The 14,854-nt window shown below is 36.0% G+C and overlaps 1 protein-coding gene across 3 annotated transcripts in view; it reads right to left on the reverse strand.

Annotated features, from left to right (window-relative positions):
* The window catches only part of PDE4B (phosphodiesterase 4B), a 679,542-nt gene that overhangs the window by 344,441 nt on the left and 320,247 nt on the right, over positions 1 to 14,854 (reverse strand). The window lies entirely within an intron of this gene.

Here is a 14,854-nt window from a genome sequence, read left to right on the forward strand (position 1 = left end):
CCTTTACCTACTTCACTAGCTTTTGTGAGTTACCATACAAAGGCCATCTTGCTATAAAGACTCTTTGACACAACTACCACACAGAAGATTGGAAATATGATGTAGAATACTTAATCAAAGCAGTTTTACAATCCAAGAAAATTCTAAATCAAAATTATAGCATTGCTGGTATCATGTCATCTAAGACATTTTACTGACACTGTCTCCAAGGTTACTTCAAAATGTTTGTGGAAAATGGACTGGAAAGATAACTTACTGTTGGTATTAAGATTTTGGATTTCACGCATATGAATATTTCCAAAACACTCACCAAAAATGCAGTATATGAAAAAGCATTTATTTTAAAATTTTTGCACCAAAATATACTTTTTAATTTAATTTTTCCATAAACTATTTGAAGTATCCCTGCATTTCTCGGTTTCTTAATATCACAGTAAGGAAGAAAAGTATTGTATCAACTTGATCCAGTTTTTAGAATTAAGTGAAATGATATGCATAAAGCACTTGCTATAAAACCACCTTAAGTAAATATTATTCCCCCTCTTAGACCTCTAATCTTCTGCTTTTAGATTTAAAATGTTTTTAAATGATATAATATTTGCACAGATTTATGGGGTATGGTAAGAAAATTGGATACATATGATCAATGATCAAGTCAGGTTAATTAGCTTTCCTATTTCCATAGATATTAATTCTAAGTGGTGGAGAACCTTTGAACACTTTGTTATTTTGAAATACTTCATGATAACTTCTGTTGACTATAGTTCTTCTACTATGCTATAGAACACAGAACTAATATCTTCTGTCTAACCCTATTTTGGTATTAGTTATCCAAACTTGCTATTTTCACATTCCCCATTCCCCTACCTTTTGCAGCCTATGAGAACACCCATTCTACAATCTACTTCTACGGCAACAGCTTTTGTTGCCTTCATATAAACAAGTAAAATATGGTATGTACAGATAATTGGATATTATTTTTATAATTATTTATTTATTTGAAAGCAGAGAAGAAAGAGAAAGAGAGAGACAGAGAGATACATGCTGGTTCACTCTATAAATGGGCACAGCAGCTGGGGCTGTTCCAGATTGAAGCCAGCAGTCTGGAGCTCACTCCAGGTCTCCCATGTGGGTGACAGGGACCCAAGTGCTTGAGCCATTATTTGTTGCCTCTTAGGGTATAAATTAGCAGGAAGTTGTATCAGAAGTGGAGACACTGATATCCGATGTGGGTGTCACAAGCATCTTACCAACTGTACCAAATACCCATCCATTAACGGAATTTTAGCCACTAAAAGGAATGGAATTTTGTCATTTGAGGTAACATGAATGGAACTGGACAACATTATACTGAGTGAAATATGCCAGATGCAGACAGAGAAATATCAGATGTTTCACTCATATGTGAAAGCTGCCTGAATTACTTACAGATCTTTCTACCTGGCCTTCAACTTTCCATGTGTTGGACTCCTCATTCACTAGCACAGTCTGTACAAAGCCCCAGCCAGGCCTCAAGCCCTACCTCTAGTGCTAGCTATATCAGTAGCTTCAAAATTAAATTTCTATCTCCAGATCAAGGTCTTTGGAGATTTTCAAAAATATATGTAATACTATAAATGTTAAAATACAACTAGGCACTGTGTCTCCTAATGTTTTTCCTAGATTGTTTCTCAGTGCTCAAAGTGGCCTTTAAAGTCCTACAAAAGATTTTTTTCGAACCATCTGAAACCTCCTCTTGTTCTGTTTTTATCTTTAATCTCTGAACTCTCACTGGACTTCTTTGTGTTCCTTTAAAGTATCACAGGCCCTTAGCACATGCTCGTCCCTCTATCTGTACTATTCTCCACCTACACTCATCTTTCTCCTAGTTACCTGATCAAGCCTTCATCTATCAAATTTAATGTTACTTCCTCTGAGAAACTATCCCTGACTACCTCACTCCAACATTAGAATAGGTTTCCTTGTTAAACCCATGGAGTAATGTATTTTGCTTTTACAGAATTTAACAAGTTTTAATTTTAATTTTGTACTGAGTTATTTAATCTGTAATTTCCAATAATTTAACTTTCAAACTCTTTTAGTCAGGAATAATATTTAATTTTGCTCACAACTGTACTCTGTGCAGTTAGCAAATACCCTGGCACCTAGTAGGTCCATAACAAATAATTGAATGAACAAATGAATATTTGAATATTATGCAAAAGAACATACTCTGGCTCAAAATTTAAAATTTCTTTTATACAGTACTTAGTATATTTTTTTTCTTTTTCCAAAAGGTGAATCACTTTAGCCTGATGATCTCCATACAAAATCCTTATTTCCACCAGAAAAAGTAAAGAAGCTACAGCTCCCAGGACATTCATTACTACAACTTTTCTTATTTAATCACAAGCTAATTCTTTTTATTTATTTATTTTTTTTTTAACTTTTATTTAATGAATATAAATTTCCAAAGTACGATTTATGGATTACAATGGCTTCCCCCACATACCGTCCCTCCCACCCACTACCCTCCCCTCTCCCACTCCCTCTCCCCTTCCATTCACATCAAGATTCATTTTCGATTATCTTAATATACAGAAGATAATCACAAGCTAATTCTATCATGAGTTTTGAGGATGCAAGGCTGAAGCCTATGTAGCATGAATTCCATTCTCACTCGTGCAAGCTTCTATTTACTCCTGTTGACGTTATAGATATGCCATAAGATAACACTGTGAGCCAACACAGTTTTCATTTAGAAATAAATAGAAGGAAAGAGCAAGTACATAAAAATCACATGCTGATCATGAGGCACTAGCAATTTGCTGATCAATAGAAATTAATAGATTTTTTAAAAAATGTTTCATTTGACAAATAAAAATTGTGTATATTTATCATGCACAACTCTTTATTTCAAAATATTTATGTTGTGGAACAGCTAAATTGAATAATTAACATAGGCATTATTTCATTTTTTTGTGATGAGAACACTTCAATTCTACTCTCAGAAATTTTCAAGAATGCAATGCATTGTCACTATTTATAGCCACCTTGTACAATAGACTGTGTGAAAGTATTCTTCCTCCAAGTTTATTGAAATTTTGTGCTCTGACTAATAGCTGTCCAATATCTCCTCCCTGCAATTCCTGGCAATCACTATTCTCTCTAGTTCTGTTAGTGCAACTTTTTTAGATACTGTACATATGTGGATCATTCAGTATTTGTCTCTCTGTGCCTGGCTTATTTCTTAATATAATCTCTTCCAGGTTCATCTATCTTATTACAAATGACAGGAATTGTTTTCTTTTAGAGCTAAATAGATTTCCTGAAAAAATGCATATTATCAAAATTAGCATGACAGCAGATATATATCTTCAAATTAGTTATTTAATTTCTTTGAATATAAACCCAGGAGTGAAACTCCTGGCTCTTACAGTAGTTGTCTTTTTTTTAAATTTTTGATGAAAATCCATACTTTTTTCCATAATTTCTGTACTAATTTAGATTTCTTTCAGCACTGCACAAGGATTCCCTTTTCTCCACATCCTCACCAATGTTTGCCATCCTCCTTTGTTGATAATTACAGCAGGTATCAAAATTACAAAAGCCATTACAATAGGTATACAGTGAGTTCTTGTTATGATTTTAATTTGTACTTATTGGCCATTTTTATGTCTTTTGAGAAATAGCTTCAAGATCCTTTGTCCATCTTTTAAGCAGGTAATTTTTCTTACTATTGCATTGTTTGATTTTCTTACATATTTTGGATATTATTCCCTTATGAGATATATGATTAGCAAATATTTTCTGCCATTCCTTTAGTTCTCACCCTTACTCTGTTGATAGCTTCCTTCACTGTGCATAAGCTTTTTAGTTTGATGTAATCCCATTTTTCTAATTTTGCTTTTGTGGTCTTTGATTTTGAGTTCATATCCAAAGAAAACATTGCCCAAACTAATGTCATGGAGCTGTTCCCAATGTGCCTTTTTTCCCTTCTAGTGGTTTTACATGCTCAGGGGTATATTTAAATCTTTAATCTATTTTGAATTGAGTATTGTATACGGTATGAGATGAAGATATAATTTCATTTTTAATGTTCATTTGTACAAGTATTGAAAAGACTGTCATTTCTACATTGTATATTTTTTATACCTTTGTCAAAAATCTATTGAATATAGGTGTGGGGTGTTTATATCAGTGTTCTCTGCTCTCTTGCATTGATCTCTATATTTGTTCTTATGCCACCACGCTGTTATTTTTATGATGTTAATTTTGTAGTATACTATGAATTCAGACAGTATAATGCCTCCAACTTTGTTCTTTCTGATCAAGATTGATTTGGCTATTTGGGCCCTTTTGTGATTCCATATGATTTTCAGAATGTTTTTCCTATTTCTATGAAAAAGTCACTTGAATTAAAGTACAGACTGCATTATATCTGTAGATACATCTGGATAGTTATAGACAATAATATTATTTCTTCTAATCATGAACATAGGATATATTTCCATTTACTTGAGTCTTCTTCAATTTCTTTCACCTGTCAGTGTCAGGTTTTTTCACCTTTATTGATTAAATATACTTCTAAGTTTTCAAGGGATTTTTGGTAGCTATTGTAAATGGGATTGAGTTAATGCCCATTTAATGGACTCTACCAACAACCCTTGATGTTCCCATCTACTTCTCTAAAATATATATTGTTAGTGAAAACAAGACAGTGTTTTATTTGGTCATCCTAAGAGTAATTACAACTCTGTAGTCTTCTTAAATCAGCTCTCATGTAATTTTTTTAAGTATCCAAATCATCTGCTAGATATGTCTAAGTATAGAAGTCAATTAGAAGATATGGAAAAAGATTTCAGATTCAGAAATATAATTATGATCAGTCATAGACAAAGACTGAAAAAGAATGTATACTCTAATGTGGTTTTTTTTTTTTGCAATATCCATACAATCATTTAATAGTGTTATGAATTCTCATAGGGAGAATTTCTTCATGGTAGGTGCTCAGCAAGCAGTAACCTGAGTCTTTGGGATCTCATTCTTTAGGAGGGCTTTCTTCTGTGCTTTTGAAGTTTCCCACAAGAGTTATGTCATTGCATATAACCAAGGAAACCACAGGAAACTTGGTTGCTAGGATACCACTGAATTATCTAGATGAAGATCACCACAGTAGGCTTGGCTTGAATAGAACAGATGCTAGGAAATAAAATTATGAAGTTACAGTTACTTTTTTTTTTTTAAATCTAGGATGGCTCTTTAATTGCCTATTAAAACTTTCTAGCCGAGAAACCACTTGTCATTTCTGAAAGCCATCATCCAGGTAGAGTAGGGAGTGGGACACAATAGGGTGCTGTCAGGGCTGATGGAAAGGTGTACCATGATCCTGTGGAAGACTTGACTCCAAAGCATGCATTCTTCCTTTTTCCAAATAATTTGTCTACCCAGGGAAACGAGTATGGGGAGAACTACTGTCACTTCAACTGAGCGGCAGATTTTAAGGAAAACATATTTGTAATGAGTATTTCCAAACATTCTCTAGGTTTCCTTTAAAAAGAGTAAGAGAAGACTACCCTCAGAAAATATTAAAATTCCTTTACCTATTAGTTTCATAATGTTACTATACATATGTACACATATACATGGAAACAACTTTGTCACCTAAGGCTTTGGTGAACTTGTGCTATTTACTATTTTTTCCTAAACCATTAGTCCCTAAATCCCCATATCTTCCACAATACCAACCAATTCTCACCTGGCAAAATGACATTATGAAATGTAATTTCTGATACCTTCTTTTTCTATTTTCCATTGATTTTTGCCAACCATATAAATCAAAGGTGTACTGAATGATCTTCTAGCAGATTTGGATTTTCAGTTGACATCAAAATGGATAAAATCTATAAACTTAATTCTGTAGATAATGTTCCTACAGGACCAATGGGAATTTTTTTTAAAGAAGATGACATAAGCAGATAATCAAATCATGACAGAAAAATAACTGATGGAAGAGGAAAAGAAGTGTTGGTGCAGAATTACATTGGAAGTAGAGAGAATAGCTAAATTGTTCAAGAAGCCTGTGTGATCATCTTATATGCACTCTTAGCAAGGTGTATCCCTTTTATATGGCATCCCTTTTGTATGGTACCTTTGCAAAAAACAAGATGAAGAATTCAGGGCTACTGCGAGGTAAATTACTTGTACAACTCTATCTAAAGACAATCTATTAATAAATGGAGCATCTGTGAGAAGACCTATGTCAGCAAGACCACCTGGCCCTGTCCTTGGCCATTTCATTCAGATAAACCTGATAACATGTTCAAGAAATCTGAATGAGACACAAGTCTGAGAAGGATACACACTGTAAGCTATGGAAGAAGCAATCTATTAAATGGAAACTTATCTAAAGGATGGATGAAAAGTAGGATATCTGTAATATAATGAATGACTTCTACTTTTAAGGTTCTAGGCATATCTGGTCTCTACCTATTACTGAGTTCTGACAAACTCAGTATCATTAGTCTCAGTTTCAAAATGAAGAAACCATGGCTCAAAGAAGCTGTGTAACTAGTTTATAGTTAGTTAATTATTTGCAGAGCCAGGAATTGAACTTACGTCTGGTTACCTGTTTACCAGTCACATTGGGAATTTATGTTTTGCGGATGGTAACAATCTCAGTGGTGTAATGCAGCAAGTTTTATTTATCACTCATACTACCTGTGTCATGTGGGTCATATGAGGAACTCTGCTCATTTTAGTCATTCAGGAACCCTGGTTGATGGGGGCTCCTATCTCCAAGGTTACCGAGGTAGGAAAGTGGGATGTGGGGAATTGCAAATCAACAAAGCTTTTTCCTGGAAATTACATGGTTAATCTACTCACATTTCAAGATCTAAAAGCAAGTTAGATAGCTAAAATCTAACTCAAAGGGGGACAAGGGTTGCAATCATGTTATTCCAGGCAGAAGAGAGACAGACCACCAAGGACTATCAGGCTTCAAAGAATAAGATCTATCCTCTTTGCCTTGTTGTATCTTCAATAGAATGACATTGAATAAAGATAAAAAACAACTGGCTTCCACTGCATTTACCCTGAAATAGTAGAGAAATAAAGTACAGCAGAGAGATCTGTTACAGCAGCAGCTGATGTAAAAATACCTAAGAATTATTACAGTAGAATTTCTAAAGGAGCCATCTATATAAGGTGGAAGCACAGATGTTAATGTTAATCACACTATAAAGTCACTACTTGTGCAAGCCAATAAAAAGCCCCTATACTCCCGAACCCAAATCTCCTGCCCACATTTTCTTCCTGAGTTCCAGGCCTCTTTATCTAACTAAATGCTAGAAATTTTCATTTGGATACACAGAGATATGCATAAATCCAAAACTGAACTTATTCACTTCTTGCTCTTAAAAATAAACACCCTTCTCCTACATGTGATATGTGAATTGACATGGTTCCACCAACTCCCATGTCCTCTTCCTTCCTCTGCTTCAAACAGCCAATCACTAAACTCACTAATCTTTGCTTAGAAATGTATCTTTATCACTAAGTTCTTAGCCCAAGTCGTGGTTCCTCTCAGGTATTCTCAAAACTATTGGCTTAAACTCCCTGTTGCTGTTCTGGCTCTCTCCAAATCAATTTTCATCCTTCTGCTAGAGTAATAGTTCTAGGATGCTTTTAAAAATACTAACTGCCTATTAATACTCAGAGAAAAAAGTCCAAGACCAGCTGTGCAAAACATAAGGCCCTCACAATTTGGATCCTAGGTTTCTGGCATCACCTTGTACCCTTCACCCCTACTTCACAAGCATGGAACTACCAAAAATCCTCCGCTTTTCCTTGACAACATGGCCTTGGGTTTACAGGTCTCTCTCCCTGGCATGGGTGCCTGTTCCTTCAAAGTCTGGTGAATCCACACACAGTCCTTTAAGACTCAACTCAAGTATCACTTTCTCCATCCCACATTCTCTCTTCAAACACCTCTATTATTATCCTTATTACTTTGTCTTGGGATTATTTCTTTATAAGTCTTTTTCCTCTACTAGACAACATGCTGTGGATGGAATTAATTGTCCTAGAACTTAATATGGGCCCTAAAGTTTTAGGAGAATTGAGATGGAGATGAGGTAGAGAATGAAATGCTAATTGTATGGAACTAATGGTGTAGTTTGCGAAAAAAACAAGATTGGATTCAGATTTCAAAAACTAGGAGCAAAGTGTAAAAATTCCACTGGCAAACAGAAAGTGAAATACAGAAAAAGTAAAATGTGACAGTAATAATAGATGAAAATAATATTGGTCTACAAACAATAAGAATGCTGATCAGAATCCCTTAATGATAAATGACATCAGAAAATACATTTGAGAGGTGGAACATCAGGAAGGTGATGTTTTCTAAAAGTAAGCCACAATAAACTGCTGGCCCTAGTCAGATGGCTCCAGAACTCAGCTGACCTCAACTGTACTGAGCCAACATTTCCTTTATGAAAATCTCAGGTGGCAAAGTTACAAATTATAGCATCACACCTGACTGCATGCTCTTGGAGGAATTTTAAATTAGCACAAAGGGAAGTGTTTCCCTTGAGAGCTATTCTGGCATTTTTACTAACATGTTTAACTGGCAGGTAAGACCAAAGCAACATATTTTTTAAAATGCCCCTTATGTGTGGGAGGGGTGTTTTTCATTATCCTGGTAATAATTCTGACTTTTTTTTCCTCTTCAGAGTAGAGAGGCATTGAACCCCACTGAGCTGTTAAAATAGGCTCAATGAATTCCTATAGCGAGAATAGCATTAGCAGTGGGAATGCAAAGATTTCCTATAGCAAAAGCTTGGGTAGCATTTCATTATTGAAGTTGCCTGATTGCTTTGGTTCAAACTTTCTCCTCAATTCCTTTCTTTCTCTATTTAAAATCTCCACAACAAATAAATGAAACAATAACACAACACATAGCTGCGTGGATTGAGCTCCTCCTCTTCAAAGACAGCTGCACAGACTTACAGTCACAACACCTATTTCTGAGCCTAACACAAACAAAGCTTTTCATGATTTCCCATAACCTGTCAATACAAGGGAAATGTGCATTGCATCCCCGGGATCTTTGTACTTTTGCTGGTAAAATATACCAAAACCAGGAGAACATTCTGGAGGCAGAGTGCCAGCCAGTCACCTTACTATGTCAAACTACCTTTGTGGTTTTGCTTGATGCCAAGGTATTATTTCCCTAGTTGCATGCAGTGACACTCTAGATTTCCCTTTTACCAGAATAAAACTTGTCAGATGCTCTGATAGCTATTTCACTTCAAGGTAGACGGCAGGATGTGCTGCTGGTTCATATTAAAACTTCCTCATTCATTAAATTTGTACCTTCTCCCATTATTAAGAAGACCTCTACATTTCCCTATCTGCTCTTTTCTCATTAAAATCTCTTTTTTAATTCAGTGGCTAGTTCCAAGCCACTTCATCACTCTATGTTTCATAAAAAATGTAATGGTATCTAATCTTCTAAAACTGTCCTTTGTCCAATGTCAGCTCCAAGTCATCCAAAGAGCAAATCCTTAACCCGAAGCCTATACAGGTTGAGCCCCCGCTGAATTCAGGTTCTCAAATTTTAGTCTACATGAGAATCACATGGAGAATTCATTAAAAATGCAGCTGTACAAGATTTTTTGACAAACACACTGACTTAGAAGGTCCTTTGTGAGGCACAAGGATCATAGGCATCCCTGGGTGATTCTGTTTTTCACACTGAGGGGCACTGCTGAGTTGATCAGAAGGCAGTCTGGCACAAGCATATCTCTAGCCCTATCCTCACTTATTCTCACATTTGGTATACTCAAGCACACCTTAGAATTCGTCCAAGTAACCCCACATGCCTTCCACATCTGCCTAACTGGATGTATTTGCTGGGTATTAGCTTTGGTTTCCTGATTAGTACTTCTGCTTCCACCCAAAGCAATTAGTATATCTAGAATTGCAGCCCAATTTAGTCAGGCTCTGCCAAGTTACCTTCAGGAAGTAGCCACAGTCATAATATGAATATCTACCTAAACCCCAGATAGACCCCTAAATAGAATAAATAAACTACTTCATCCCTTTAAAAAAGACTATTGACAGCCCAGTCCTGCCTTCTATGACCCCCATGGAGACATGTTATTCCTCCAATTTCTGTGTCTGAGCCTCCCTAGAGGATGGATTTGGATCATGTTTTCTTTCACAGTTAGTCCCTCAGCCCTGCATGTGTCTCTTGGGGTCTAAATTTCAGTGTCTGCCCTGAACCTCACCTGGAGAATACTTACTGTATTTGCACTGTTGTTGTGATATTACAGGCTAGACTTAACCCCATAATATAAGCAAGATCCCCATGAAATTTTTGATGGTAAATATGATGATGTTGGCAAGGATGTTGTCCACTATCTTATCCAATTTACTCCTAAGTAGAATTGGTGGGAGAAATTTATGTCTAGTATTAATACCATAAATAGATTTACTTCTTGTGAGCAATTTATTTGTTTTTCTTTTTTATCTCTAGGACACTAAATTTTCTGAGAAGTTTTCTGTTTTGACTGCTAGGGAAAGAGAGCCACATCTTAGATTAAGCTATATGTTTTAAGTACCATCCCCAGCAACATTGTATATACTTTGATTTTTCCAACTTTCTTTTTTATCTCAGTTTATGCTACCTTGTCATACTCTCATATATCCTTAAATTTGTCTTATTTAAAAAAAGATCTGAAATATGACTTACTCTTGACTCATTCCTGCACTGGTCATGTGGACCCAAGTTAAGAATATAACCCATCTCTCTCTCTCTCTCTCTCTCTCTCCTCTCTCTCTCTCTCTCTCTCTCTCTCTCTCTCTCCATCTCTCCATCTCTCTCTGTAACCATGCCTTTCAAATAAATAAAATTAATCTTTTTAATAAATAAATTAATTAATTTAAGAAGTGGGGCCAGTGTTGTAGCATAGCACGTAAAGCTGTACACATGACACTGGCATCCCATGTAGGAATCAAGTCTTGGCTGTTTTAACTTCTGATCTAGTTTCCTGCTAATGCACTTAGGAAAGCACTGGAAGATGGTCCAAATGCTTGGGTCCCTGCCACCTATCTGTGATACCCAGATGAAGCTCCTGGCTCCTGGCATAGCCCTAGCTGTTGTGGCCATTTGGGGAGTGAACCAGCGGATGGAGAATCTCTCTGTTTCTCCCTCTCTCTCTCTCTCTCTCTGTTAACTCTTCAAACAAACGAATAAATCTTTTTTTAAAATAGTGGAAGAATGTAACTTGAAGGCTAAAGAAGACAAATAATCCTGTCAACAAGCATGCACTACACACTAAACTAATGTTTAGAAAACCTGCAACTCCTCTGAGGAATTATGAAGAGTACTTCCATATAAATTACACACAGTGCAGCTGGGGAAAGAAGACTGGAACATATAGATAACACATTTGATCTAGCAGTCAGGTCATGGAGAGGCTTTGAGATTTTTGGATTAATGAATGGAGCACAAAGACATCCTAGGTCAAATGAATAGTAAAAAGTAGAGGCACTGCAAAATGTATTCTTGAGAAAAGTTGAGGCAAAACAGACATGGGATTCTCAATCTAATTCCTTAACCTCTCAGGATCCTTCTCATTTTCACTTCAGGATAATAGTGCCTATGAAGAGTTTGCTTTCATAAAAATTAGAGATAAACTATGTACAGAGCTGGTACAATGCCTAGCATATCTTAAGCACTCATAGGTTAGCTATACAGTATACAGTAACAATAATGATAAGGTGGGACTTAGTATCCTGGTATGCAGATTTTCTCCACACTAGAGCAGCTATGTTAGTAAGAAGTAGAAAGCAAAAATTACATAGTTAGGTTGGGGACACAAATTGTATGGTCTTGTAAGTTAGAAGACAACTTTGGACTTGAGAAAGGAAGAACAGTGAGCTATTTAAAGTTTGTGAACTGGGCAGTGACATGATGAAAGTAGTATTTAAAGGAGATTAATGTGGCTCTGTAGGCACAGAATGAGAGAGAAAATGCTACAGCCATGAACACTAAGTAGAAGGCTGTTGTGATAATAGGCACAAAGTAACAAAGTACAGGATGAGGCAGGTGGTAATAGACTGCAAAGCCAAGACTTTGAAGCACTTTAAAGAAAATATATGTAACCATTCTTGGGAGGCGATTTTGTGACTAAACAAAGAAGTCAAAGGTCCACCCTAACACAGTAATTGTCCTTCTAATTGTTTATTTTTTGTCTTTTTATCCCACTAGATTCTGTATTCCACAGGAAAAAGCATGCTTTCTATCTTACTCACCAATGCCCAGCATAGTATTATAAGCTTAGAAAATACTAACAATATTTTAAGCAAAGTTCACTAATGAATAATGATGGCTATAATCCAAAAATAAAAAATAACAAATGCTGAAGATATGTGACGAAAAGGGTATCCTAATACACTGTTGATACAAATGTAAACCGGTACATCCCTCATGAAAGACTGAATGGAGATTCCTTTGAATTCTAAAACAGATCTACCATATGACCCAATCATCTTGTTACTGGGATTAAATCCAAAGGAAATTAAATCAGCATATGAAAGAGTTACCTGTACACCCAACACAATTCACAATAGCTAAGACATGGAATCAACTAAGATGTTCATCAGCTAATGACTGGATACAGACATTGTGGTAGATATTTGGCAATATTTACTATATTTCATGAATATAACATATATTTTCTTTTTTTTTACTTTTATTTAATGAATATAAATTTCCAAAGTACGATTTATGGATTACAATGGCTTCCCCCCCATACCGTCCCTCCCACCCACAACCCTCCCCTTTCCCACTCCCTCTCCCCTTCCATTCACATCAAGATTCATTTTCGATTATCTTAATACACAGAAGATCAGCTTAGTATACCTTAAGTAAGGATTTCAACAGTTTGCTCCCACACAGAAACATAAAGTGAAAAATAATAGATGATTTTTTTTAAATGATGATGAAATCAGATCAGACCTATTGTCATGTTTAATCCCAGTGAGAGACAAGTTGGGAGTTGATAATTTCTTTTCTTTTTTTTTTTTTTTTTTTTTTTTTTTTTACAGAGGATCAGTTTAGTATACATTAAGTAAAGATTTCAACAGTTTGCACCCACATAGAAACACAAAGTGAAATATATTGTTTGGGTACTCGTTATAGCATTAAATCTCAATACACAGCACATTAAGGACAGAGATCCTACATGAGGAGTAAGTGCACAGTGACTCCTGTTGTTGACTTTACCAATTGACACTCCTGTCTATGGCATCAGTAATCTCCCTATGCTCCAGTCATGAGTTTCCAAGGCTATGGAAGCCCTCTGAGTTCTCCGATTCTTATCTTGTTTAGACAAGGTCATAGTCAAAGTGGAGGTTCTCTCCATATATTTTCAATTATTTGTGTTTTATTCAATATCTTTCATCAGTGTTTTACAATCCGCAATATATCATTCTTTATTTAGTTAAATTTACAACTATTTATTTTTATGACTGTTATAAACAGGATTTTTTGAAAATTCCTTTTTGTATACTTTATTATTATTTAGCAATGCTACTACTTTTATATGCTAATTTCATACCCTGTAACTTTACTGAGTTTATTAGTTATAACAATTTTGGTGGTTTTTTTTTAGTTTTTTAATAAGATTATGTCATTAATAAAAAGATACACTTTTATTTCTCCTTTCATTTTAAGATGGATGGCTTTTATTTCTCTCTGTACTGCCTATTTGCTCTGGCATGCACTGCCAGTACCATTTTGAAAAGAAATAGTGAGAATGGGTATCCTGATCTTGTCCATGGTCATAGAGGAAAAGACTTTTCAACATTAAGAATGATATTAGGCCAGCGCCGCGGCTCACTAGCTAATCCTCCACCTAGCGGCGCCGGCACACCGGGTTCTAGTCCTGGTTGGGGCGCCGGATTCTGTCCCGGTTGCCCCTCTTCCAGGCCAGCTCTCTGCTGTGGCCAGGGAGTGCAGTGGAGGATGGCCCAGGTGCTTGGGCCCTGCACCCCATGGGAGACCAGGAAAAGCACCTGGCTCCTGCCATCGGATCAGCGCGGTGCGCTGGCCGCAGCGCGCCAGCCTTGACGGCCATTGGAGGGTGAACCAACGGCAAAAGGAAGACCTTTCTCTCTGTCTCTCTCTCTCACTATCCACTCTGCCTGTCAGAAAAAAAAAAAAAAAAAAAAAAAAAAGAGAATGATATTAGCTGCTGGCTTGTCACATGGGCATATACTATTGTATTGAGGTACACTCCCTGTCTACCTAATTTGTTGAGAGTTTTCATCATGAAAGAGTGTTGAATTTTGTCAAATACTATCGGCTGCATCTACTGAGAGAACTTGATTTTTATCTTCCATTTTGTTAGTATGACATGTCACATTGACTGATTTGCACATGTTTAATTATCTTTGCATCCAAGAAATAAATTCCATTCAATCATGGTGGATGACTGAATTCAGCTTGCTAATATTTTGTTGAGAATTATTCCATCTGCATTCATCAGTGAATTTGGCCTATTATTTCATCTTCTTATGGTGTTATTGTGTGGCTTTTGTCTAGGGGTAATGTTAGCCTCATAAAATGAGTTTGGAAGTATGTTTTCTATGTCAGTTTTTTGGAAGAGTTTGGAAGAACTGGTATTTAAATGCTTGGTAGAATTCAGTAGTGAAGTCATCCGATTCTGAGCTTTTCTTTGGGAGAACTTTTACTGATTTAATCTCATTAGTCATGATTGGTCTCTTCAGATTTTTTATTTCTTCGTGGTTCAGTCTGGTAATTCATATGTGCCTAGGAATTCTTATATTTCTTCTAGTGTGTCCA

This window comes from Oryctolagus cuniculus, chromosome 7 (assembly GCF_051225735.1).
Source record: "Oryctolagus cuniculus isolate XC-2025 breed Fujian yellow rabbit chromosome 7, ASM5122573v1, whole genome shotgun sequence".
Lineage (NCBI taxonomy): Eukaryota > Metazoa > Chordata > Mammalia > Lagomorpha > Leporidae > Oryctolagus > Oryctolagus cuniculus.